Source organism: Chiloscyllium plagiosum, unplaced genomic scaffold, assembly GCF_037043375.1.
Source record: "Chiloscyllium plagiosum isolate Xiang-an unplaced genomic scaffold, Cpla_swu_hap1 HiC_scaffold_17, whole genome shotgun sequence".
NCBI lineage: Eukaryota > Metazoa > Chordata > Chondrichthyes > Orectolobiformes > Hemiscylliidae > Chiloscyllium > Chiloscyllium plagiosum.
Window position 1 is genome coordinate 31,435,123 of NW_028270155.1, and position 26,897 is coordinate 31,462,019.

The 26,897-nt window shown below is 42.5% G+C and overlaps 1 protein-coding gene across 5 annotated transcripts in view; it reads left to right on the plus strand.

Annotated features, from left to right (window-relative positions):
• piezo1 (piezo type mechanosensitive ion channel component 1 (Er blood group)) overlaps positions 1-26,897 on the plus strand; it is a 355,592-nt gene that overhangs the window by 111,938 nt on the left and 216,757 nt on the right. The gene's annotated exons all lie outside the window — the stretch shown is intronic.

A 26,897-nucleotide genomic window follows, 5' to 3' on the forward strand; every position in this document is an offset into this window, starting at 1 on the left:
TGGCACAGAGACCCGGGTTCAATTCCCGCCTCAGGCGACTGACTGTGTGGAGTTTGCACATTCTCCCCGTGTCTGCGTGGGTTTCCTCCGGGTGCTCCGGTTTCCTCCCACAGTCCAAAGATGTGCAGGGTCAGGTGAATTGGCCATACTAAATTGCCCGTAGTGTTGGTAAGGGGTAAATGTAGGGGTATGGGTGGGTTTTGCTTCGGCGGGTCGGTGTGGACTTGTTGGGCTTGTTGGCCCGAAGGGCCTGTTTCCATACTCTAATCTAATCTAATCATTTACTGCAAGTACGTAATGGCAGAAAGCCAAGTTTACTGACCTTGGAAAATGGGCATGGTATTGCAGGATTAACCGTGCTCTATACTTCTAATTTAGACAGTAGACAATAGGTGCAGGAGTAGGCCATTCTGCCCTTCGAGCCTGCACCACCATTCAATATGATCATGGCTGATCATCCTTAATCAGTATCCTGTTCCTGCCTTATCTCCATAACCCTTGATTCCACACTCCTTGAGAGCTCTAACCAACTCTTTCTTAAATGAATCCAGAGACTGGGCCTCCACTGCCCTCTGGAGCAGAGCATTCCACACAGCCACCACTCTCTGGGTGAAGAAGTTTCTCCTCATCTCTGTCATAAATGGCCTACCCCGTATTTTTAAGCTGTGCCCTCTGGTTCGGCACTCACCCATCAGCGGAAACATGTTTCCTGCCTCCAGAGTGTCCAATCCTTTAATAATCTTATATGTCTCAATCAGATCCCCTCTCAGTCTTCTAAACTCAAGGGTATACAAGCCCAGTTGCTTCAGTTTTTCAGTGTAAGGTCAATTCCAGGAATTGACCTCGTGAACCTACGCTGCACTCCCTCAATAGCCAGAATGTCTTTCCTCAAATTTGGAGACCAGGACTGCACACAGTACTCCAGGTGTGGTCTCACCAGGGCCCTGTACAGCTGCAGAAGAACCTCTTTGCTTCTATACTCAATCCCTCTTGTTATGAAGGCCAGCATGCTATTAGCCTTCTTCACTACCTGCTGTACCTGCATGCTTACCTTCATTGACTGGTGTACAAGAACACCCAGATCTCTCTGTACTGCCCCTTTACCTAAATTGATTCCATTTAGGTAGTAATCTGCCTTCCTGCTCTTGCCACCAAAGTGGATAACCATACATTTATCCACATTAAACTGCATCTGCCATGCATCTGACCACTCACCTAACTTGTCCAGGTCACCCTGTAATCTCCTAACATCCTCCTCACATTTCACCCTGCCACCCAGCTTAGTATCATCAGCAAATTTGCTAATGTTATTGTTAATACCATCTTCTATATCGTTAACATATATTGTAAAAAGCTGCGGTCCCAGTACTGATCCCTGCGGTACCCCACTGGTCACTGCCTGCCATTCCGAAATGGAGCCATTTATCACTACTCTTTGTTTCCTATCAGCCAACCAACTTTCAATCCAAGTTAGTACTTTGCCCCCAATACCATGCGCCCTAAAATTTGCTCACTAACCTCCTATTTAGGCAGTCTTGATACTGCCTGCTAATTACAATGATTACCATGTGCATTTGGCACTAAATACATTGTTGAGGGGCTGCAAATCTCAATTGAGTGCCTCAAATTGAGTTATTAACAGCAGTTAGCCTCAAATATCTAATGCAGGACTGCATCCCTTAGGTAAGGCTGTGATGTGTATGGAAGTCATTCCACAATTTTGAAGAAGTGGAAATTAAGATAAAGTAGGAAAAAAAAATGTCCACATGACAGATATCGGGTAGAAAATGCATCTGCGATCCAGACCGAATGTAGGAATTTCAGAGAGGAGGTGTGGAATCATGTGAAAGAAGCACAGCAAGAGTATGAAAAGAGAGTGGCAACCAACAATGTAAGGGAATTCCAAATTATTGCATGACAAATTACTGGATGACATCAAATCCTATGAAAGCCTTGATGCAGGCCAAATAATGAAGGCAACAAAGTACAACCACCATATGGCAGAGTCTCTTTTATTAACCACTTGCTTACTAGAGAAAAGAAATAAGTGATCTTAGTAAATGCTTATTTGTGATATCACTGGCCAATAAATAGTAAATTTGTAAATAGTAAAAGAATGGTAAAAGGAGTAGTCTCAGTTGGGGACCAACAGAGGGATTCATTATGGAGGTAGAGGTTGCGACTGATGTTTTAAATATTCAAATACTTTCATGAAGGATAAAGATATCACGTCAGTATGGTGTTTGAGAAGAGGTGAACATTAATAAGGTGGAGGTATTGAAAATGCTGTCTGTGCTTAGTGTATAAGGGACTAGGACTGTATCAGATGCATCCAAGGATACAGAGGGAAATGACAGTGGAAATTGCAGAGGCAATTGCTGAGGCATGATGCCAGAGGACTGAGAATTGCAAATATTATCCTCTTGTTCAAAAAAGGGCAGGAAGATAAATCCAGCTAACACAAGGTCAGTTAGTTTAAATATTAGTCAAAAAGTGTGGCGCTGGCAAAGCACAGCAGGTCAGGCAACATCCGAGGAGCAGGAGAGTCTATGTTTCAGGCATAAGCTCTTCATCAGATGTGGGAGGTGGGGGGAAGGAGGCTGAGGGATAAATAGGAGGGTGGGGGTGGGGGCAAAGTAGCTGGGAAGAAGAGTGGTGGATGCAGGGGAGGGCTGATGGTGATAGATTGGAAGGGAGGGTGGAGCAGATAGGTGAGAAGGAAGGTGGACAGGTAGGACAAATCAAGAGGGTAGTGCCAGGTTGGAGAGTTGGATCTGTGATGAGGTGGGAGACAAGGAAACTAGCTAAGTCGACATTGATGTCATGTAGTTGGAGGGTCCCAAGGCAGAAGATGAGGCATTCTTCCTCCAATCACCGGTGGCTTGAATTTGATAGTGGAGGAGGCTCAGGACTTGTGTATCCTTGGTGGTGTGGTAGGGGGAGTTGAAGTTGTTGGCAATTGGGCGGTGGGGTTGTTTGATGCGTGTCCCAGAGATGTTCTCTGAAATGTTCCGCAAGTTGTCTTCCCCAATGTGGAGGAGATCACATTGAGAGCAACAGACACAGTAGATGAGGTGTTTGGATGTGCAGGAAAATATCTGATGGATGTGGAAGGATCCTTTGGGGCCTTGGGGATGGGGGGGGGGGGGGAAAGGGGAAGAGGTGTGGATGCAGGCTTTACACCTCTTGTGATGACAAAGAAAGGTGCAGGAAATGGAGGAGATGCACTAGAGGGTATTGTTGATCATGTGAGAGGGGAAATTGCAGTCCTTGAAGTAGGAGGCCATTCTGGGATGATCTGGAGTGAAATTGTTCCTCCTGGGAGCAGATACAGTGGACGCATGAGAATTGGGAGTAAGGGATAGTGTTTTTACAGGAGAAGGGTTGGTGGGAGGAGGTATAGTCCAGGTAGCTGTGAGAGTCAGTGGGTCCCACCTCCTTCAGACCAAAGTGGTACCCATGGACACCCGCATGGGCCCTAGCTATTCCTGCTTCTTCATCAGTTACACTGGCCTCATCCCCCACCTTTTCCTCTGCTACATTGATGACTTTATTGGTGCTGCCTCATGCTTCTACAAGGAGGTCGAACAATTCGTCAAATTCACGAACACCTTCCACCCTGACCTCAAGTTCACCTGTACCATCTCGGACACTTCCCTCCACCTCAATCTCTGGCGATTGACTCAACACAGGCATCTACTTCAAACCCAACTCCCACAGTTACCTGGACTACACCACCTCCCTTCCCCACTCCTATAAAAACACTATCCCTCACTCCCAATGCCTCCGCCTCTGCAGTATCTGCTCTCAGGAGAATCAGTTCCACTTCAGGACATCCCAGATGGCCTTCTACTTCAAGGACTACAATTTCCTCTCCCACGTGATAAATATTGCCCTCTAGCACATCTCTTTCCCTTCCCTTGCCTCCGCCAATGAACCCCCCTCCCCCCCCCCCCCCCAACTGCAACAAGGACAGAACCCCTCTGTTCCAGTTCTTCTGCCCCACTAATCTCAGCACATTATCCTCTGCCACTTCCACCATTTACAATCAGATCCCACCACCAGAGATATATTTCCCTCCCTATCGGCACTCCGCACAGATCATTCCCTCAGCGACTCCCTCATTAGGTCCACGCCACCCACCAACCCATCCTGCACTCCCGGCACCTTGTGTTATGTAAAACCTGCACCCACACCTCACCCCTCACTTCTATCCGAGGCCCCAAAGGATCCTTCCACAACTGGCAAGGATTTTCCTGCACATCCAAATGCCTCATCTACTGTGTCCGTTGCTTTCAATGTGGTCTCCTCTACATTGGGGAAAAAGGGAATACCGATTCGCAGAACATTTCAGGTAACATCTCCGGGACCCATGCACCAAACAGCCCCACCACCCTGTGCTGACCACTTCAACTCCACCTCCCACTTCACCAAGAACATGCAAGTCCTGGGCCGCCTCCATCATCAAATCCAAGCCACCTGATGACTGAAGGAAGAATGCCTCATCTTCAACGTTGGGACCCTCCAATTTCCCAATGTTCCTCATGAAGGGCTTATGCCTGAAACGTCAACTCTCCTGCTCCTCTGATGCTGCCTAACCTGCTATGCTTTTCCATGCCAAGAAAGAAGAACAAAGAAAATTTACAGCCCAGGAACAGGCCCTTCGGCCCTCCAAGCCTGAGCCGATCCAAATGTACTGTCTAAACCTGTCGGTCAATTCCTAAGCATCTGTATCCCTCTGCTCCCACCTACTCATGCATCTGTCCAAATGCATCTTAAATGAATCTACCGTGTCTGCCTCTATCACCTCTGCTGGCAACGTGTTCCAAACGCCCACCACCCTCTGTGTGAAGTACTTGCCGCGTGTATCCCCCTTAAACTTTCCACCTCTAACCTTGAAAGTGTGACCTCTCGTTATTGAATCCTTCACCTGGGAAAAAGCTTGTCTCTATCCACCCTGTCTATACCCTTCATGATTTTGTAAACCTCAATCAGGTCCCCCCTCAATCTCCTTTTTTTCTAATGAAAATAAACCTAACCTACTCAACCTCTCTTCATAGCTAGCACCTTCCATATCAGGCAACATCCTCGTAAACCTTCTCTGTACCCTCTCCAAAGCGTCCACATCCTTTTGGAAATGTGGTGACCAGAACTGTACGCAGTATTCTAAATGCAGCTAAACCAATGTCTTGTACAATTTTAACATGACTTGCCAGCTCTTATACTCAACACCCCGTCCAACGAAGGCAAGCATACTATATGCCTTCTTGACCACTCTATCCACCTGTGCAGCAACCTTCAGGGTAAAATGGACCTACACTCCCAGATCTCTCTGCCCATCAACTTTTCTCATGGCTCTTCTATTCATTGTATAATTCGCTCTAGAATTAGTCTTGCCTAAATGCATCACCTCACATTTGTCTGGATTGAAAACCATGTCACTTTTTCGCCCAGCTCTCCCGTCTATCTATATCCTCCTGTATTCTCTGACAGTCCACTATGCTTTCTACTACTCCACCAATCTTTGTGTCATCTGCAAACTTACTGATCATACCAACAGTGCCCTCTTCCAGATCATTTATGTATATTACAAACAACAGTGGTCCCAATACTGACGCTTGCAAAATACCACTGGTCACCCTTCTCCATTTCAAGAGACTCCCTTTAACTACTACTCTCTGTCTCCTGTTGCTCAACCAATTTTTTATCCACCTAGCTAGAACACCCGGCACACCATGTGACTTCACTTTCTCTATTAGTCTACCATGGGGAACCTTATCAAATGCCTTACTAAAGTCCATGTATATGACATCAACAGCCCTTCCTTCATCTATCAACTTGGTCACTTGCTCAAAGAACTCTATTAAGTTGGTAAGGCACGATTTCCCCCGCACAAAACCATGTTGCCTATCACTGATAAGCCCATTCTTTTCTAAATATTAATAGATCCTATCCCATACCAGCAACTTCCCCACCACTGACGTCAGGCTCACTGGTCTGTAGTTACTCGGAATATCCCTACTATCCTTCTTATACAGGGGGACAACATGAGCAACCTTTCAGTCCTCCGGCACCTCACCTGTATTTAAGGATGCCATCAAGATATCTGTCAGGACCCCAGCTATTTCCTCTCTCACCTCCCTCAGTACCTGGGATAGATCCCATCTGGTCCTGGGGATTTGTCCACCTTAATAACCTCTAGTCTATCCAACACATCTTCCCTACTTATGCCAATGTGATCCAGACTGATCAAACTTCTATCTCTAATCTCAAGATTCATCATGTTCCTCTCCTCAGTGAACACTGATGCAAAGTAATCATTCAGAATCTCAGGTTCGACACTCAGCCTTCCTTCATTATCCTTTAGTGGACCAATCCTTTCTCTAGTTACCCGCTTGCTTCTTATATAAGAATAAAATGCTTTGGGATTCTCCTTAATTTTGCTTGCTAAAGCTATTTCATGACCCCTTTTAGCCTGCTTGATTTCTCGTTTAAGATTTGTCCCACTCTTCCGATATTCCTCCATGGCCCTTTCTGTTCTTAGCTACTGAGACCTTATGTACACTTCCCTTTTCCTCTTGGCTAGTCGTACAATTTCTCCTGTTATCCACAGTTCACGAATCTTGCCCTTCCCATCATTTACCTTCAACGGGACATGGCTATCCTGCACTATCTTTAACCTATCTTTGAAAGCCTCCCACATCTCAAATGTGGACTTCCCTTCAAATAGCTGTGTCCAATCCACATTTCTGAGTTCCTGCCTAATTTTGATATAATTGGCCTTGGCCCAGTTTAGTCCTCTTCCCTTAGGACCACTCTTTCCATAATACTACTTCATATAACTGGAACATCTGGGGAAGGCAAGCCACATAATAGTATAGGGAGATAATGGGTGATGGGGTAAAGGTAAATGGTGAGGGGGATAAGGAGATAGAGTAGTGGGTGGCACCTGGTTAAGCGATGGGTGGTATGGGTAAGCGTCAATGATTTAGTTATGCAGGAGTTAAACAAGTCTTTTCTCGTCTAAGATTTCCCAGCTGATTAGCCTGTTTAGAAAGTTGAAACTGTTGAAAGTCCTGACTTGAACCTGAAATTGGAATCATTTTGAGAGGGTCCTAGGGCACTGGAAAGTTGCTGTTTGGGATTTCAAGCTTCCTGAGAAATTCCCATGGAGTCCTTGTGTTTAAGTTTGTGTGGGGTTCCATGGAGTGTGTTCCAAAGTATGATCAGATTTTGATTCTCTGGAGTCCAGAAGATCAGGGCCCATAGTCTGGGACAAAACTAATAGTCACGTGGACAAATGCAGGTTAATTAAACAAAGCCACCATCAATCGAACAAACTTAGTGGAGTTTTTTGAAGAAACAACAGAGGGTTAACAAGGGTAATGCTGTTGATTCCTGAAAAAGGGCTTATGCCCGAAACGTCGATTCTCCTGTTCCCTGGATGCTGCCTGACCTGCTGCGCTTTTCCAGCAACACATTTCCAGCTAATGCTGTTGATGGGGTGTATATAGACTTCCAGAAGATATTGATACAGTGCAACACAACAGACTTGTGAGTAAAGGTTAATCTCATGAAATAAATGTGTCAGTAGTGATATGCATACAGGATTGACTCAGTGATAGGAAACAGTGTGTCCTACTTAATGGATTGGTTTTGGGCTAGAGTGTTCCCCAGGGGTCAGTTTTGGGCCCTTGCTTTTCCTGATGTATGTTAAGGATCTAGGCCTTGGTGTTCAGGGCACAATTTCAATGTTTGTGGATGATACAAAGCTTGGAAGCACTATAAGAAGGATAACATTCATGTTCAAAAGGGTGTTGAAAGTTGGAGTGGACAGAGAACAGATGAAGGAGCAGGAGGATTGACGTTTCGGGCAAAAGCCTGATGCTGCCTGACCTGCTGTGCTTTTCCAGCACCACACTCTCGACTCTAATCTCCAGCATCAGCAGCCCTCACTTCCGCCTAGAGAACAGATAAAGTTTACGGTGGAGAAATCTGAAGTGATTTATTTTAGTAGGAATAACATAGACAAAATAAAATAAAGAATTCAACTCTAAAGGTGATGAAGAAGCAGAGGAACATGGGTGTATGTGCATATAACATTATTCAAAAATATGGACAGCCCAAAAGAACATGAAGCAGGGATTCAGGTCAATGTAAACATGAAAGGAAATAGGTTATATTGGACTTGTTTAGGATACCAATTCAACCTCAGTTGGAGTAGTCGACAAACTATGGGCACCATGTTTTAGAAAGTATGTGAAAGCATTTGAGAGAATGCAGAAGATTTGTGAGAATAGTTGCAGGTATAAGGAAGTTCAGTCATGAAGCTAGAGAAGTTGAGACTGTTTTTCTTGTCAAAAAGCATACAGGGAAATTTGAAAGGGATATCACGAACAGATTAGGTAGGGATCTTGTGAAAAGATTGAGAATGACAGGACACAGGTTTATTGCTATTTTATAAGAAGGAAAAACAACATGAGAAGAAATGTTTTAACTTATTGTGTGGTTTAGGATTGGAATGCACTGCCTGAGACTGTGGTCGAGGCAGATTCAACTGAAGCATCCAAAAGGTGATTTGACAGTTATTTGAAAGGAAGAATGTGTAGGGTTCTGCAGAGACTGGCATGAAGTAGTCAAGGTCAGTGAATGCATCTTTGTCTGTCACATCCTACCAACTGCACCACAAGTCTCAGACAGTGCTCTACCACAGCCCTATCACTCGGTATTAAACTCAATTAGTCATAACTCATTCCAGACAGTCCTGGCCTCGCCTTATCCTTACATACCTAATACTGTTGCATGCCGGATATCTTTAATATCACAGCCTGCACAAATTGATGGCTAGGGAACCAAGACAGCCATATGAGTCAAATACACAACACTCGATGAGTTTTCTGTCTTGCGCTCTCTCACTTTTGGAGGACAAAGTGGCAAGCAAACATGTGCTTACTATTGTGGGAAAGACTCATTGCCTGTTTCTAATGTCCAGGGAGGAGATGGTGGTTGATGTCTTTGGTGTAGCTACTGTTGAGGCTATGGCCAGCAATAAGGTTGAAATAAAAAACAGATACATGTATCTTCATAACTCGAAAAGGTAATACAATGAATACTAGAAGTATGAAAGAAGAATACCCTCAACAAGACAGTGTCCAATGTAAACAATTAGAAGTTAAAAGATTGTTTAGACAGAATTAGCCATATATTTTATCTAGTCAGAATTTTATGTGAACTTCCACTTCACAAAATTCCAACACAACTGATTACTTGTTTTCAATCACATACCCAATTCTCACTCAATTATCCCAAGAAGTTAATAAACAATTATTTCCAATTCCATTGTTCCCCTTGCTCTTGAGCACCCTTGCCAGAAACGATTAGACGATGACATCTAACCTGTTTCATACTGTCTGTGAATTTCATGCCATAGGAGTTTCTCTAAAACACAGTGGGTAATGTTCAGCAGTCATTTGATGACAAAAGCATTGAAACTAAAATATAAATGAATACTTTCTTTCCTTTTTCACTCAATCTGTTATTAATGCTGTTTATATTTCAGACTGTGGAATTCAGGTCGTTTGAGCTTGGACAATATTTAGGTTCTGACATCAACCTTATGAACTAGCATGAATTGATTTACAGGATGATAAATGTGTGTAGTAAAAACAAATGAGAGGTTTATGGAGGTATTGAACTCTCGAACACTTGCTTGCCAATTTTTTTTGTAATTTATGTGTTTAATTAAACTGAGTGTATATTGAAAAGAAACCAATATGGTCTTAATTTCAGCTTTATAAAATTTATCTAAATTGGACATGATATCTAATGGCTGCAAAGGGTGTAGATAGAAGTTAGCGTGCAACTATTAAAGTTGTCACTTGTCTCAAGTAAATATTTTAGTTGAATCATATTTAACCCACTGATACAAGGTAAATGTGTTGAAAGAACATGAGTATGTTGAGATTTATGACACTGTCTCTCCTTGAGATTTATACCTGGGGCTATTGTGTTGAAATCCATGAGGTAATTAAGCTGCTAAAGTACATATTATTTCAATTGTAATTAATATGTATTAATAGTCACAGACTTACTCTGTAGTAGTGAATTTCGCTGATTAATTATGATACTTAATTACATGTCAACATTTTTGGATCAGAGTCAATTTAAAAAAAAAACTGTTGTGAGGATGAATTCCTTTCATCTCGATTTCACAATTAACATTCTGACAAGGCACCGCCTATTTGCAGAAGGCTATGAGAGTTGCATTTTCTTCAATTATAATCCTTGTGGTAGTTTTCAAATGCCAAATGCAATATGAAATAACTGCATAGAGGCTGGTATCCCATCACCAAGTCACCCTATATTTATTTGTGCACAGTACATTGGCTGTGGCCAACCAGCTCAGAGTCAGTCGCCTGAACTGAGGATATTCTAATTCTCCTGTTAATTATTTTCCCCTCTCCTCATTAAAGAGCAGAGTCCTTCACTCACACTGATCCAGCTCCCTCAGAGACACTTTTTTTTTAAATTCTCAGAATTCCTCTGTTAATATTGGTCAGCCTAGACTTTCTGATTGGCCAAGGTAAACAACCCCTGTCAAGGACCTCAGTCAACAAGGTCCACCTGGTTCCAATCACTACATACCCTCCTCTCGAAGTCTAGGCTTGGTCTTACTCTTGTAGCTTTTCCTGCGACGTATTTGCCCCAGGTCCGGTTCCTCTGACTCTGACTCTGACAAGGGCAGCATGTACCGGACAGTAGCCTGTCTCTTTGTTTTGAGAGTCTCAGGAGAGTTTCCTCCTCTTCCAGTGGTAACAGTATCGAGACTGCATCCATCTCAGACTTTTGTCAGAAGTTTCGTCAACACTAGACAAAGGGGGAGAACCCACAGTTTCTGATAGACCTTTTGGCTGTTCTGAGGAACCAGGTATGTTTTGCCTCTGCCCTGTTTGAGAGGTTACAGCTTTGAGGCTTTCCACTTGTTTGTTCAGGAGCATCTCACCTACCTGAACTTTGTATATCACAGGAGTTGACCTTGACCTGACATCAACATCACTGCATGCCCATACATAGCCACTTGTATGGTTCCAGAACCAAACTGTGTCCCCCAAATTAAACTGTCTCTCTTGCTTAGAGAAGGCATGTGGCTGGATTTGGCGCTCCTGTTGGCGCCCCCGCCCCCACAACTCCAAAAGGTCTGGAATTATCAGATTTAACCTGGTGCAGAACTTTCTCCCCATCAGCAACTCTACTGAAGCTATCCCTGTAGTTTTGTGAGGGATAGTCCGATAGTCAAACAGGAACCAGAACGGTTTGGTGTAAAGTGATGTTGTAGGCTGCTTCTTTGAGCTTGCCTTCAATGTTTGGATTGCTCTATCTGCCTGATTGGATAGTTTTTGACACAGCTCTGTAACTGTCACATCCCAATGTAGTATATGAAATCAGACCTGCCTAGAGATCTATTATCTGTGAGCTTATAAAGAAACTATATAGGTTTTGTAATGAAGTTAGCTGCTTGGTTATTTTCACCTCTGAATGCCTCTCTCATCTCCCTTTTAACTTCCTGTCAGAACATTTCATTGTTCAGCCTGCTACAGAAAAACTAGAAGAAAAATCTTGCCAAAGTAGTGTAAATGTTGAAACAGTTTAAATTAGAAGATGTAATGATTTTTGCAGGAATGCTTTGAGAATTCAGAAACAGTCATTGAAATGACAGTGTTATGATCACTGGACTTTAAAAATGATTAAAATTTAAAAGTTTTCTTTAATTCAAGGTTAATTGGAATACTTTGGAGAGAGGGATAAAGCCTCCCCCAACATAATCTATTCAGATACAAGCACAAGTGATGTGTTTGCCATGGAAAATTGAAGAGACAGTATTTAAATTGGGAATTCCTTTGAGGTATGTGGATAAGTGGAAGAGGGTGAATGGGACTTAGTGAGGTGACCCCAGTTGGAGTGGGAAGTCACTGGGTTTAGTTGCTGGCAAGGATTGCTTTTCAAATGGAGGTTAACAAAACAGAAACACCCTCTGACTATTAACATGCAACAAATGCTGTCAAGTTGATCATTTTTAAAAAGACAGCAGCTATTTCTTGTAGGAGAATGGAGGAGAATAGTTAGTTTAGATGAAGCCAGATGTTTGCCTCATTTGGAGAAGAGTCAATTATTCTCGATTTTTTTCATGAGGACAAGTTGCACTGTTTTGGAAATGACAACAGCGAGCTCCCTTGCTGATGCTGCAAAATCTTCCTCAGTAACATTTGATTGTTCATGCCAAAATTGGAAAAGACAACTCGAGCAATCAGGCTGACACAGTCATATTCACTGAATCATACCTTACACAAATGTCCCATTCATTACCATCATTATCTCATGGATAGGAGAGACCCAGAACAGGAGGTGGTCAGTGGTTTACAGATTTTAGAGGGATCAAAAACCAAAATTTTTGGGCAAGTTCAGCAACTCTGGCAGCATCTATGGAGAGAAATTGGAGTTAATATTTTGAGTTGAGTGTCCCTTCTTCAGGACTGGACTCCTGCAGTCTGGAGGGCATTGTCTTGGGTATCTTCACCATTGACTCCAGACCTCAGCTAAAGAAGGGTAAGGGAACCTCCTGCTAATTACCATACACCAACCCCCCTCCCATTCCTACATCCCATCTGAAACTCTTAGCTGATGAATCAGAAGTACTCCTCTCACCGAGTGTGGCTTTGTGGTCAATTTGTAAAGGGCATAAATGCTAGACTGGATCTTTGGTAAGTAGAACAAACAAGAGGGAGAAACATCAAAATATACTTGACCTGTTCTCCCCAACCTGCTTGCTACAAAATCATCTGTCCATGACAGTATCAATAAGAGTGATCAATGCACAGTCCTGTGGAGACAAAGTCCTGTCTTCTCACTGAGGATATCCTCCATCATGTTGTGTGACACTGACATCATACAAAATTGGAATGACTTCGAATAGGTCTAATAAGTCAAAACTGGGCACTCACAAGGTGCTATGGATTGTACAGCAAAAGAACTGTACAATCTGCAACTTCATGGCCAACCATTACTGTTGAGCCATGGGATCAACCCTTGTTCACTGAGAACATGTGGGCCATTCTGGGTATACCTAAAAAAGAAATGTGAACGTGGTGAAGTCACCGTGCAGAGCTACTTGTCTGCCAAACGGCAAGCAATACACTAAGCTAAACCATTCCACAGCTAACCATTCCAGTGGTGAATGATGATGGACAATTAAACAAATTAGTGGAGAGGAAATGCCACAAATATCTCTTTCTCAATGCTAGGGGAGCTGAGCATATCAATAAGAGCATACAAAGTAGGAATGGAAGAAAACCATTTGGCCCCTTGAGCCTGCTCCACCAGTGATTATGGCTGATCTGTTTCCTAATGATTAGATTCCCTATAGTGTGGAAACGGGCCTTTCGGCCCAACCAGTCCACACCAACCCTCCGGAGAGTAACCCCTCCAGACCAATTTCCTTCTGACCAGTGCACCGAACACTATGGGCAATTTAGCATGGCCAGTTCACCTCACCTGCACATCTTTGGACTGTGGGAGGAAACTGGAGCACCTGAAGGAAACCCACACAGACAGACACTAGGAGAATGTGCAAACTCGACACAGACGGTCGCCCAAGACTGGAATATCTATCCCCAATGACCCTTGATCCCCCCCACCCCATCAACCAAGAATCTATCCACCTCTGTCTTATAGACAATCAGTGATTCTGGTTCTACTATCTTCTGAGGCAGGGAGTTGCAAAGTTTGTTAACCCTCAGAGAAAATGTTTTTCCTGATCTTTCTCCTAACAGTGCAACCTTTAATTTTAAAACTGTGCCCCTATTTCTGAATTGATACATGTAGAAACATCCTTTCCATGTCACCTTGTCAAAACCATTCAGGATCTTATACACTTCAATCAAGTTACTCCTCAGTCTGCTCAACTCCAGTGGAACCAGACCCAGACTGTCCTACCTTTCCTCATAAGACCTGCCATTCATTCAGCTATCAACTGAGTAAACCTTCTCAGAACGACCTCCAATGCATTTACAAGAGACCAAAATTGCACTGTGTTCAAGTATTCAATGCCTTGTATAACTGAAGCATAAACCTGCATTATTTTCTGTTCTATTTCTTTTGTAATAATAGTGTCCAATCTGCTTTCCTAATCATATGCCACAACTGCATATTTGTGATTCGTGCTCCAAAACAGCCAGATCGTTCTGCATTTTGGAATTCTGCCTTCACTCATTAATTAATACTCTTTTTTTAATCTTCTGACCAAAGTGAGTCACTTTACATTTCTTTGTTTCAGCTGTCAGATTATTGCCCACTCATTTACTTCATAGGTATTCATCTGCTTCTTTGCAATATATTTTCTTGCCTATCTCTGTTTAGCAAACATAACTTCACTCCATTTATCTAAGTCATCTAAGCACAGATGTGCAGACTCACCTCATCATATCTTGCCAATCAGATGAAGACTGACTTTTGGGGAGGTGATGGCCTAGTGGTATTATCACTGGACTGTTAATCCAGAGACCCAGATAACGTTCTGAGGATCTGGGTTCCAGTCCTGTCATGGCAGATTGTGGAACTTGAATTCAATAAAACAAAATCTGGAATTAAGAGTCTGACAATGACTATGAATTCATTGCTGATTGTCGGAAAAAAAACCCATCGAGTTCACTAAAGTCATTTAGGAAAGGAAACTGCCATCCTTACCTGGTCTGGCCTACACATGATTCCAGACCCACAGCCATGTGGTTGACTCTTAACTGCCCTCTGGGCAATTGGGGATGGGCAATAAATGCTGCACCTAGCCAGCGACACCCTCATCCCATGAATGAATGAAGATAAAATCTCATTGATGTATACTGATGTTTTCTGCCAATTAGCCAATTTCTTATCTATGCTAATAATACCTCACCTTCTACACCATGAACTTGTAATTTCTGTAGTAGCCTTTGATGTGGCACCTTACCAAATACCATCTAGAAATCCAAGGATGTTCCTTTATTGACTGCACACGAGTCATACAGCACAGAAGTAGATCCTTCAGTTCAACTCATCTACGCTGACCAGACATCCCAATCTGACCTAGTCCTATTTGCCGGCATTTGAACAACATCTCTTTAAATCCTTCCTATTCATATAACCATCTAGCTGCCTCTTAAATGTTGTAATTGTACCAGCCGCCACCACTTCCTCTGGCAGCTCGTTCCATATGTGCAGTCTCCGCATCAAAAACTTACCCCATCAGGTTCTTTTTAAATCTTCTCCCTCTCGCCATAAACCTATGCCTTCTAGTTTTGGAAGCCCCCACCCTTGGAAATTCACCCTGTCCATGCCTCTCATGATGTTATAAACCCCTATCAGGTCTCCGTCGGTTTCTGATGCTCCAGGGGCAAAAAGCCCCAAGCTATTCAGTCTCTCCCAGCAGCTCAAACCCTCCTCCGTCAAAGAACTCCAATAAATTGTTTAAACATGAATTCACTTTGGCAAAACTATTCTTACTCTTCCTGGTTATGGGGGGTTTATCAAGGTGTGCAGCTATAATCTCTTTAATCAATTCTAATGCCCTTCCCATGGCACATGTTAATCAAACTTTCCCAAAGTTTCCTGTTTTCCCCCTTCCATCCTTTCTTGAACAGAGGGGTTATATTTGCAACATTCCAATCTAAAAGAACCTTACCTGAATTTGGGAAATTTTGGAATATTAACCTTAAATTTACTACCACATTTGCAAAATATTTTAAAGACCCTTGGATGAAGTCCAGCTGGATTGAGATTTGTCAACTTGCAGCTCCATCAGTTAACTGAGTCGAGAAGAATGAGGGAGCATCTCATTGAAGCTGGTAAAATTCTAACAGGACTGGATCATGTTGTAGCTGTTCTCCATGATCAGAGAGTCCAGAACCAGGGGTCACAGTCGATGGATAAGGGGTAGGTCATTTAGAACTAAAATGAGGACACATTGTTTTACCATTCAGTGGTGAGCCTGTGGAATTCTGTGCCATAGAAAGTGGTTGTGTGAAAAGCAATCCTTGTTCTTAAGGAATTGGTTGGGGGTGGAAAGGATCAAAGGGCATGAGGAAAAACTAATGAGAACAGCTAACTGAGTTGGATGATCAGCCATGATAATATTAAATGGTGGAGCAGACTAACAAAACCAAAGTGTGTACAAATAGATAAAACTCTCTCAATAAGTGGGAGTGGTGTTGAAACTGTACGGGAAGAAGTGAGATAGCCAAGATAGAAGTGGCTACCAGAGCCTCTGCTAATCTCCCCATTCTAAATGTTAGCTATGCTGGAGAAATCAACCCGAGTGAAAGCTGTCAATTATGTTCCTCGTCCTGCCATGTTAAAGTTGCTGGATTCTCAGCCAAGATAATCAGTTCATTAGCATGCAGATCTATCAAGCCAGCTTGTAGGCTTTATTAAATTCATCATTGTAAGAATGTTTTTGGGGCTTATTCAAAAGAAAAAGTGCAACTGAGACTTTGTTCCTATAAAAATGACTAACTGTCCATGAGATATATCTACTCTGCCATACCATGGTTGCTACTGTCTCGAGATACTTTCTCTAAGAGATTTAATCCTATCTCATTACACAGTAACAAGTCTAATTTGCTCTCTAGTTGGTTCCAGAGTATGCTGTTATAAGAAAATATCCCCAAAACATTCCCATGGTCTCCTCATAATAAAAGTAAAATACTGCAAATGCTGAAAATCTGAAGCAAACAGGGCTGCCTGATTCCACCAGAAAACACACACAGCCATGCAAACGCGAATGACAAGTCAGGTGATTTTGTCAGAAGATAAAGAACAGCAAAGAGTGACTAAAAGGTTAACCAGGAAAAGGCAGTTAAAGTAGAAGAAGCAGCTAGCTAGAAACGTAAAAACAGATAGCAAGATTTTCGACAGACATCTAAGATGGAAAAGGTTAAACAAAGTGAGTTTTGGTAATTTAGAGAGTGAGAAAAGGAAGTTAATAGTAGATAATAAAGGAATGACCAATTGAAATGAACTTATACTTTGCTTCTGACTTCACGATAGAGGATTGTAAAATAACATTTCAGTAATAACTGTAAATAGGAAAAAGAACTGAGACAGGAAATTGGTGAAATTGAAATTATCAGAGACTTGGTAACATAGAAATGTGGTAGGTAAAATCAAAACTAGGAGCTGGAGTGGGCCTTTGGATACTCTGTGCCTACTCCCCCGTTCAATATCATGATGACCGATCATCCAACTCGGTAACCGGTTCTCGTTTTTTTCCCCATACTCTTTGATCCCTTCACTCCTAAGAATAAGAACAATTATAAATGACTTGAGATTATTTTGTAAAGCACACCTGTTGCTGAGACAAAACTCTGAATCTGTGTGGAAACACTAGGGGAAAAACATTCATATGGACTCAATACCTTTAGGATGAAAGACAAATCATGTTCTACCTGTTTCTTCTCTGCACTTTCATGTTTCCCCTTTTGACTGCTTTGAGAATTGTGTAAGAAAAGTTACAAAACAAAATAAGGTGTATAGTAAATATTTGTTTAAAATATACAATATAGGCATTTTGAAAATGCATTAAACACAATACTACATGGAACCTCTTTTGCTGATAGTTGCTCCCTCCTGGCACACATGGGGGAAAACAATGCTGTTCATTGTAGACTGGTTCTCTGAGGCAGTAAATGCCTTTGGCTTTATTATTAGTCTAAAGAAAACAGAGGTGCTGCATTAATTAAAACCCTGGGAAGTCAAATCTAATGCAAGCCAGTGTTGATGGTAGCAACCTCAAAGTAGGAGAACTGGGTAGCATTGTCTCCAATAATGCTGCTGTCAACACAACATAGACAATTAAATTATTCAAAGCCAACAGTTCCTTTGGCTACTTCTCAAAGCATTTATCCTCCCCACCCTCTTGTCTGAGTCAGCAACATGAGTCCCACCCAGAAGAGAGGTGACTGCTGGATCCCATCAATGCTGTCCTCAACCATCATGAGTGTTGGATGGCAGGACTACATCACAGACAATGAAGTTCTCAATATAGTTACGCTTCCCAGCATTAAATTCATTCTCTTACACTTTGTGTAGCACGCAACACAAATTGTGCTTGGCATGTAGGATATCACAATGTTCAAATTCATGCTTTATGAGCGAACTATGCTTCAGTAAGTGACACTGAGTTGTACCTTGTTAATGCTTCAAAACTCAGCTGAAAAAAACGGAGCTCTATGGTTGACATTACCAATAATGAGTCAGCTTTACAGAGCCTCTCCAAACCAGGTGTTATGAAACCAAACTGCTTGAAGACCTGGAGATCAAAAATCATCAGTGATCATGCCAACAACTGCAGAGAGAAGCCTTCCTAAGACCCTCACCCTGCAAAGCATCTGCTGCTGTCATCATCAATTTTCAATACCTTTTGACCTAAACAAATAAACCTAATTTCACTGAATTTATCACTGTAGCAAATGCAGTTAGATATGTTTATTATTTCATCTTGTTCCTGCATATTTAAAATGGAACTTTAATTATGGTGTAGTGCATTACAACCTTTGAAAATGGAATGAATTGGTTAAGCAGGCTGGACCTAAAATGGTTAACATATTTCTTCTTTTACAAAATATGTTTGGATGATTTCAGCTTTCAATCTCTTCCTTAAAATCTTTCAAATAATGGTTGTCACTTAGTTACTTTCGACTTGGTCAAAATATGTGTAAAAATACCAGTCTGGATAATTGTCTCCTAGACTAACATTTTGCTCCTCATCTCCTGTGGGTAATTCCTCCTTTCTCCTCTTCTGAATTAAACATCAATGGATTGTTCGGAGACAGCTCCATGGGTGGTAGAAACTTGACAGAAATTTTGGTTGTGAAGCTGCAATCACTTTTGTCATCTCTGTGATAATTCCTTGGCTTGAATAACCTGTAATTACAGAAATATGAGAAAAGAAAGCTTTTTTGTTCTCAGAATGAACAGATAAGTACAGCCAGCTGTTTGAAGCGTATAAAATTTTCATTGTGGCTTTGTTGCCTATGCTCACCAATTTCCCAAAGATGAACCAAACTATCATAATTACAGTGCCTCCTGATAGCCTTCCCCCATCTGGGCTGGAGAACGTGCCTTAGTGGCTGCTGCAGGAAGAATTGGCCAACTGTCCCAGGACAGGTGAATAAAGAATGCTGCAGTTTAAAAGATTTGATATCATAAGCTGCATTAGTAGAAGTACTTCTTATTCAGTTCTGCCAACACCATTTTCCAGTTCACTCCATAATGTTACCTGAACACAACTGTGCATCCATCCCCACCCCTTCAGCCACTGGGTCTCTGACAATATATTCATCAGTCACTGAACAATGCTATATATGAATTGTATAACTGATTGACAAAGCTTAAAGCAACTCAATTAAGTTTTTAAACTTCATGCTGATGACCTAAATGTTACAGAGCAGCTACCTGTTCAACGTTAGCATAATTTTATTTCTTGTTCAACTCCGTATAGGGTATAATGAGCAGCTGGCCAGATATCATGATATTATCTTTACTGGAAGTCAAACTTATTCTTCTAATAGGGGCTTTTGGGGTGCAGTGGTAACCCTGGACCGAAAGGCCTAGGTTCAAGTCCCACCTGCTCCAGAGGCATGTAATAATGTCTCTGAACAGGGGAGATTAGAGTAGGATATTGTTTATTGTCACGTGTACTCAAGCACAGGAGGACAGTGAAAAGTTTTACAATGTCGCCTCTTGAGGCGCCACCTCAGGTACAAGTTCCCAGGTGCAAATTGTAGCTATTAAAGTAAAAAAGAAATGTAGTTACTTTACAGTGTTTAAAGAATGAATTAGAAATAAGACATAGTTAAGGGATTGACATGACAGTCAGATTAAAAAAAATTGGAAAAAAAAACACGACATTGTAGTAGCTCAGCACAGGGGCTTCCACACATGGTCTGACTGCCCGTGCTAGGCCCCAGTCCAACAGCCGTCCCTGATCCACACCAAGCCTTCAGTCCAATCCGCTCTGCACCAGCTCTCAGCTGCTCCAAAGTAAACTTTCTCTGGGACTCCTTACCCACTCCCGCCCACCCCCCATACACTGTGCCAGTCCCTGCTCCAGGACTGTCTTCCCCTCGAGCTGCCCGCTGCTCCAGGATTCCTTTCACCCCCCCCCCCCGTTCTGGCCCCTGCTCCGGGACTCCCTTTTCCCCCCCTGTGCCGGTCCCTGCTCCGGGACTCCTTCCCCAGTACCAAGAAACATAGGTTAAATAAAACTTATTGTTCTTGCCTCTTGTGATGTAGTAGTGATAGCCCTACCTTCGGCCCAGAAGGCTCAGGTTCAAGACCCAGCTGCTCCAGAGGGTGCAGTGACATCTCTGAAGAGGTTGATTCAAAAATACTTATTTTTTGACAGCTCTTGTGCATGGTAATACCCCTACCTCTGGCGTAGGAGGCTGGGGTTCAAGTCCCACCTGCTCCATGGGCTTGTGATAGCAAATCTGAACAAGTTGATTAGAAAATAAACGTTATTCTCCTCGGGGGTCTTGTGGTGCAATGGTAGTGTTCTTGCTCCTGAGCCCGGACATCTAGGTTCAAGTCCCACCTATTTCCAGAGGTGTATAATAACATTTCTGAGGAGGTTGACTAGAAAATGTATATGAAAAATAAACATATTGTCCTGTATCTGAGATTCATGTTATCTTTCCACCTGGTATTCTGCAATATGTATTATGACGGTGTGTTGAAAGTGGTACTTTACTTGGGTAAAGCTAATTTAAACTACCAAGGAGAAAGTGAGGACTGCAGATGCTGGAGATCAGAGCTGAAAATGTGTTGCTGGAAAAGTGCAGTAGGTCAGACAGCATCCAAGGATTCTCCTGTTCCTTGGATGCTGCCTGACCTGCTGCGCTTTTCCAGCAACACATTTTCAGCTCTAATTTAAACTGCCACCCACATGCACATGTGCATTGGAGTGCAAGATTGAATAACCAGGATTTTTCAGTGATTGGCTAATAATTTTTTTTTAAATTAACCTCACACCTCTGGAGCAGGTGGGACTTGAACCCAGGCCTCTCAGTTTAGGGGTAGGGACACTACCTCTGCACCATAAGAGGGTCCTAACAATACAACAACACTTCTATGTATTACAAAACTATTTTCTAATCAACCTGTTCAGAGATGTTAGTACATACTTCTGGGGCAGGTTGGATTTGAACCCAGGCTTCTCAGTCTAGAGGTAGGGACACTACCACTGTGCCACAGAGGCCCCTGGCTAACAGCTCTGCTTCCATAGAAGCAAAATGCTGCAGCTGCTGGAAATCTGAAGTAAATACAGAAAAAAACTGGGCATACTCAACAAATCTGGCAGCATCTGTGGTGAGAGAAACCGAGGTGACCTGAGCTCAAACAAAAGGTCATTTATCTGAAAACTTAACTCAATTTTTGTGTCTATATGCCAGATTTATTCTACCTGCCTCTGCAAAGTTTTCCATTTACTGTAGCAATCCCATAATCTACCAGTATAGCTTCTTTGTTGATGGAAAATTTTGTATCAGTTTTTATCTTACATTAAATTATTTCATTTTCAGACTCGAACATTATGTTGTAGGCAAAAGACTTGCAGAAAACCTGCTTCTAGACCTTTTATTATTATTGCTTTGTTAGTATCTGTGAGGAATGTACAAGCTTGGTCTAAGTTAATATAACATTTATTTTACCTCCCTAATTTGAAGCAAATCAACCTTTGTTACCGGTAAGAGCTGCACCTTGCCGGAGTAACTTGCAATTATATTGTTTACTTAAAATGCAAAGTTAAAAGAATGGCATAAAATCCAGAGTAAAATGTGAACTATGTCCTGTTATATGGGTCTCATTCTTGAAGGAACTTCAGACATACAGGGGTTACTTGCAACATATTTTTTGAAATTTGTGTCACAGGTAGTCAGGGTGGTTAAGACGGTGTTTAGTAGGCTTGCCTTCATTGCTCAGACCTTTGAGTATAGGAGTTGGGATGTCGTGTTGAAGTTGTACAGGAAGTTGATAAGACCTCTTCTGGAGTACTGTGTGCAGTTCTAGGCCATAGGAAGGATATTATTATTCCTGCTATAGGAAGGATATTATTAAGTCAGCAAAGATTTATCAGGATGTAGCCGGAAATGGAGTTATAGAAATAGGCTGGGACATATTTTCATGGGAAAGTAGCAAGTTAAAGGGGTAGCCTTATAGAGGTTTATAAAATCATAAGGTGATTAGAAAGGGTGAATAGCAAAAGTGTTTTCCCTAGGGTGGGTGAATTCAAAACTAGAGGGCATATTTTTAAGGTGAGAAGAGGAAGTTTTCTCACCGACCCGCCGAAGCGCAACCCACCCATACCCATTCCCCTACATTTACCCCTGCATCTAACACTACGGGCAATTTAGCATGGCCAATTCACCTAACCTGCACATTTTTGGACTGTGGGAGGAAACCGGACCACCCGGAGGAAACCCACGCAGACACGGGGAGAATGTGCAAACTCCACACGGTCAGTCGCCTGAGGCGGGAATTGAACCCGTGTCTCTGGCGCTGTGAGGCAGAAGTGCTAACCACCGTGCCGCCCACGAAGGGCAATGACTTTTATACAGGGCATGAAGGGCAATGTCTTTTATACAGGGAGTGGTTAGTGTGTGGAATGAACTGCCAGAGGAAGTGGTGGATGCAGGTACAGTTACAACATTTAAAAGACATCTAGATGGCTACATGAATAGGAAAGGATTTGGAGAGATATGGGCCAAATGCATGCAAGTTTGGGAACGTGGTCAGCGTGGACTAGCTGAACCGAAGGGTCTATTTCCATGATGTATGTCTCTATGCCTCTATCTATCAGAAAGTATAAAGGGTGAGGCAGCAACCTTGGACATCCTAACAGAGGACTGGCTGTCTGAGAAATAAATTAGTACGTACAAAGAAAAGAGGAACTATACTTTCATGAGCCGGATAAGTGTCCGAATACTGGAAGTCTGATGACAGTATGTTTACTTGAAATGTGGATGGTGGTTCAATATAAGAAGCATGGCAGTCTTTTTGTGCACAGCAGGATCCAACAACAATGAAAATTGATCACCAGATCATCTGTATTTAGGTGTGGGTTAAGTAATATTTTGACCAAGAATCCACAAAAACCCCCTTTTCTTCTCATTGTTTTGGATTGCTGCATCCATCTGCTCAGGCAGATAGGACTTCAATTTAATTTAAGAACACACAACATAGAAAGGTACAGCACAGAACAGGCTCTTTGACCCACAATGTTGGTGCCGAGGATTAATCCTAATGTAAAATAAAATAACCCAACCTACACACCCCTCAATTCACTGCTGTCCATGTGCATGTCCAGCAATCGCTTAAATGTCCCTAATGACTCTGCTTCCACCATCACAACTGGCAACACATTTCATGCATTCACAACTCTCTGTGTAAAGAACCTACCTCTGATGTCTCCTCTATACCTTTCTCCTAATATCTTAAAACTATGACCCCTCGTGACAGTCAGTGCTGCCATGGGGAAAAGTCTCTGGCTATTGACTCTGTCCATGCCTCTCATGACCTTGTACTCTCAAACTGCTATTTCTCATCTCAAAGACCATACTTTCGACAAGTCAACACACTCTCCATAATAGCAGAGCCTAAAATCAATTTTTGTGAGGTATTTTAGGTGCTGGAGGTGATTTCCTCGAGTCCCAGGAGCAGCAATTACTGTTTCATATGCTGTTGCACTGTTTTAGAACTTTGGGAAAAAAAAGTCAAAACAACAGCAGTTTTAAAAGGGAGAACAACAGACAAAGGAAGCACATGGTGAGGACAGTGCAGGAGAGAGAGAGAGAGAACCTGCACAGTTACTGCCTTTGCTGTTTGAATTCATGTATCGCTGGACATCAGAGTGCGTCTGGGAAAATTAACAAACAGTGAATTTCACAATTGATCTTGGAGGAACTGTTGGGCAAAGTTCACAGCACAGAAACAGTTAATTGTTTCAAGTGGTTAACAGAAAGTCTGCAGTAGTGAGTAGAGTGGGTTCTTTCTTGATTATATGTTTTTGAAGATATGTCTCTTGATTAAACTTAAATTAATAGTTGTCGCTTATATTTTAACCTGGGGCAGTGTTTGTAGAGGAATAAGACAGTGTTATTTTCTGGGTCTGTAGATTGTGAAGGAGCAAAAATGGCCTTTACAGTGATATGGATTTCTTGTCAGATGTGGGAGTTCAAAGAGAGTTTAAGGGTTACTGCAGATTATATCTGCCAAAAATGCTGTTAGCTGTGAATCTTATCAGATAGAATGGATTGATTGGAGAGACAGTTACAAGCAATGAGGAATTTGCAACAACAACAGTATGTGATGGATGGCAGTTATAGGAAGGGGGGAAAGTTTCAGATAGACTCACATAGATGGGTTAACTTCAGGAAAGATAAGAGAGGTAGGCAGCTAGTGCAGGAGTCTTTTGTGGCTATACCCATTTCAAACAGGTATGCTGTTTTGGATAATGTAGGGGGTGATGCATTCTCAGGGGAACGTAGCATGAACAGCCAAGTTTCTGGTATTGAGACGGGCTCTAATGCAACGAGGGGTATGTTGGGTTCCAAGAGATCAATTGTGAGAGGGGAACCTCTAGTCTGAGGTACAGACAGACGTTTCTGTGGCCAACAGCGAAAAAAACAGAATGATGTGTTGCTCCCCTGGTGCCAGGATCAAGGATGTCTCAGAGAGGGTGCAGAATGTTCTCAAGCGGGAGAGGGGTGAGCAAGAGGTCATTGTCCACATTGGAACCAATGACATGGGAAGGGAAAAGGATGAGATTCTGTAGGGAGACTACAGAGAGTTAGGCAGAAATTTAAAAATGCGGTCCTCGAGAGTAGTAATATCTGGATTACTCCCGGTGCTACGAGCTAGTGAGGGCAGGAATAGAAGGATGGAAGGAAGGAGGAGCTGGTATATGGGAGAAAGATTCACATTTTTGGATCATTGGAATCACTTTGGGGTAGAAGTAACCTGTACAAGAAGGACGGATTGCACCTAAATTGGAGGGAGACTAATATACTGGCAGGGAAATTTGCTAGAGCTGCTCAAGAGATTTAAACTAGTAAGGTGGGGGGGTGGGACCCAGGGAAATAGTGAGGAAAGAGGTCGATCTGAGACTGGTACAGTTGAGAACAGAAGCGAGTCAAACAGTCAGGGCAGGCAGGGACAAGGTAGGACTAATAAATTAAACTGCATTTATTTCAATGCAAGGGGCCAAACAGGGAAGGCAGATGAACTCCGAGCATGGTTAGGAACATGGGACTGGGATATCATAGCAATTACAGAAACATGGCTCAGGGACGGGCAGGATACAAATGCTACAGGAAGGATAGAAAGAGAGGCAAGAGAGGAGGGGGAGTGGCATTTTTGATAAGGGATAGCATTACAGCTGTACTGAGGGAGGATATTCCTGGAAATACATCCAGGGAAGTTATTTGGGTGGAACTGAGAAATAAGAAAGGGATGATAACCTTATTGGGATTGTATTATAGACCCCCTAATAATCAGAGGGAATTGAAAAACAAACTTGTAAGGAGATTTCGACTATCTGTAAGAATAATAGGGTGGTTATGGTAGGGGATTTTAACTTTCCAAACATAGACTGGGACTGCCATAGTGTTAAAGGTTTAGATGGAGAGAAATTTGTTAAGTGTGTACAAGAAAAGTTTCTGATTCAGTATGTGGATGTACCTACTAGAGAAGGTGCAAAACTTGACCTACTCTTGGGAAATAAGGCTGGGCAGGTGACAGGTGTCAGTGGGGGAGCGCTTTAGGGCCAGCGACCATGATTCTATTTGATTTAAAATAGTGATGGAAAAGGATAGACCGGATCGAAAAGTTGAAGTTCTAAATTGGAGAAAGGTCAATTTTGACGGTATTAGGCAAAAACATTCGAAAGCTGATTGGGGGATGATGTTCGCAGGTAAAGGGACAGCTGGAAAATGGGAAGCCTTCAGAAATAAGATAACGAGAATCCAGAGAAAGTATATTTCTGTTAGGGTGAAAGGGAAGGCTGGTAGGTATAGGGAATGCTGGATGACTAAAGAAATTGAGGGTTTGGTTAAGAAAAAGAAGGAAGCATATGTAACGTATTGACAGGATAGATCGAGTGAATCCTTAGAGTATAAAAGCAGTAGGAGTATATTTAAGAGGGAAATCAGGAGGGCAAAAAGGGGACATGAGATAGCTTTGACAAATAGAATTAAGGAGAATCCAAAGGATTTTTACAAATACATTGAGGACAAAAGGGTAACTAGGGAGAGAATAGGGCCCCTCAAAGATCAGCAAGACAGCCTTTGTGTGGAGCCACAGAAAATGGGGGAGATGCTAAATGAGTATTTTGCATCAGTATTTACTGTGGAAAAGGATATGGAAGATATAGACTGTAGGGAAATAGATGGTGACATCTTGCAAAATGTCCATATTACAGAGGAGGAAGTGCTGGGTGTCTTGAAACAGGTAAAGGTGGATAAATCCGCAGGACCTGATCAGGTGTACCTGAGAACTCCGTGGGAAGCTAGAGAAGTGATTGCTGGGCCTCTTGCTGGGATATTTGTACCATCGGTAGTCACAGGTGAAGCGCCGGAAGACTGGAGGTTGGCAAACGTGGTGCCACTGTTTAAGAAGGGTGGTCAGGACAAGCCAGGGAACTATAGACCGGTGAGCCTGACCTCGGTGGTGGGCAAGTTGTTGGAGGGAATCCTGAGGATGTACGAGTATTTGGAAAGGCAAGGACTCATTAGGGATAGTGAACAAGACTTTGTGCGTGGGAAACCATATCTCACAAACTTGATTGAGTTTTTTGAAGAAGTAACAAAGATGATTGA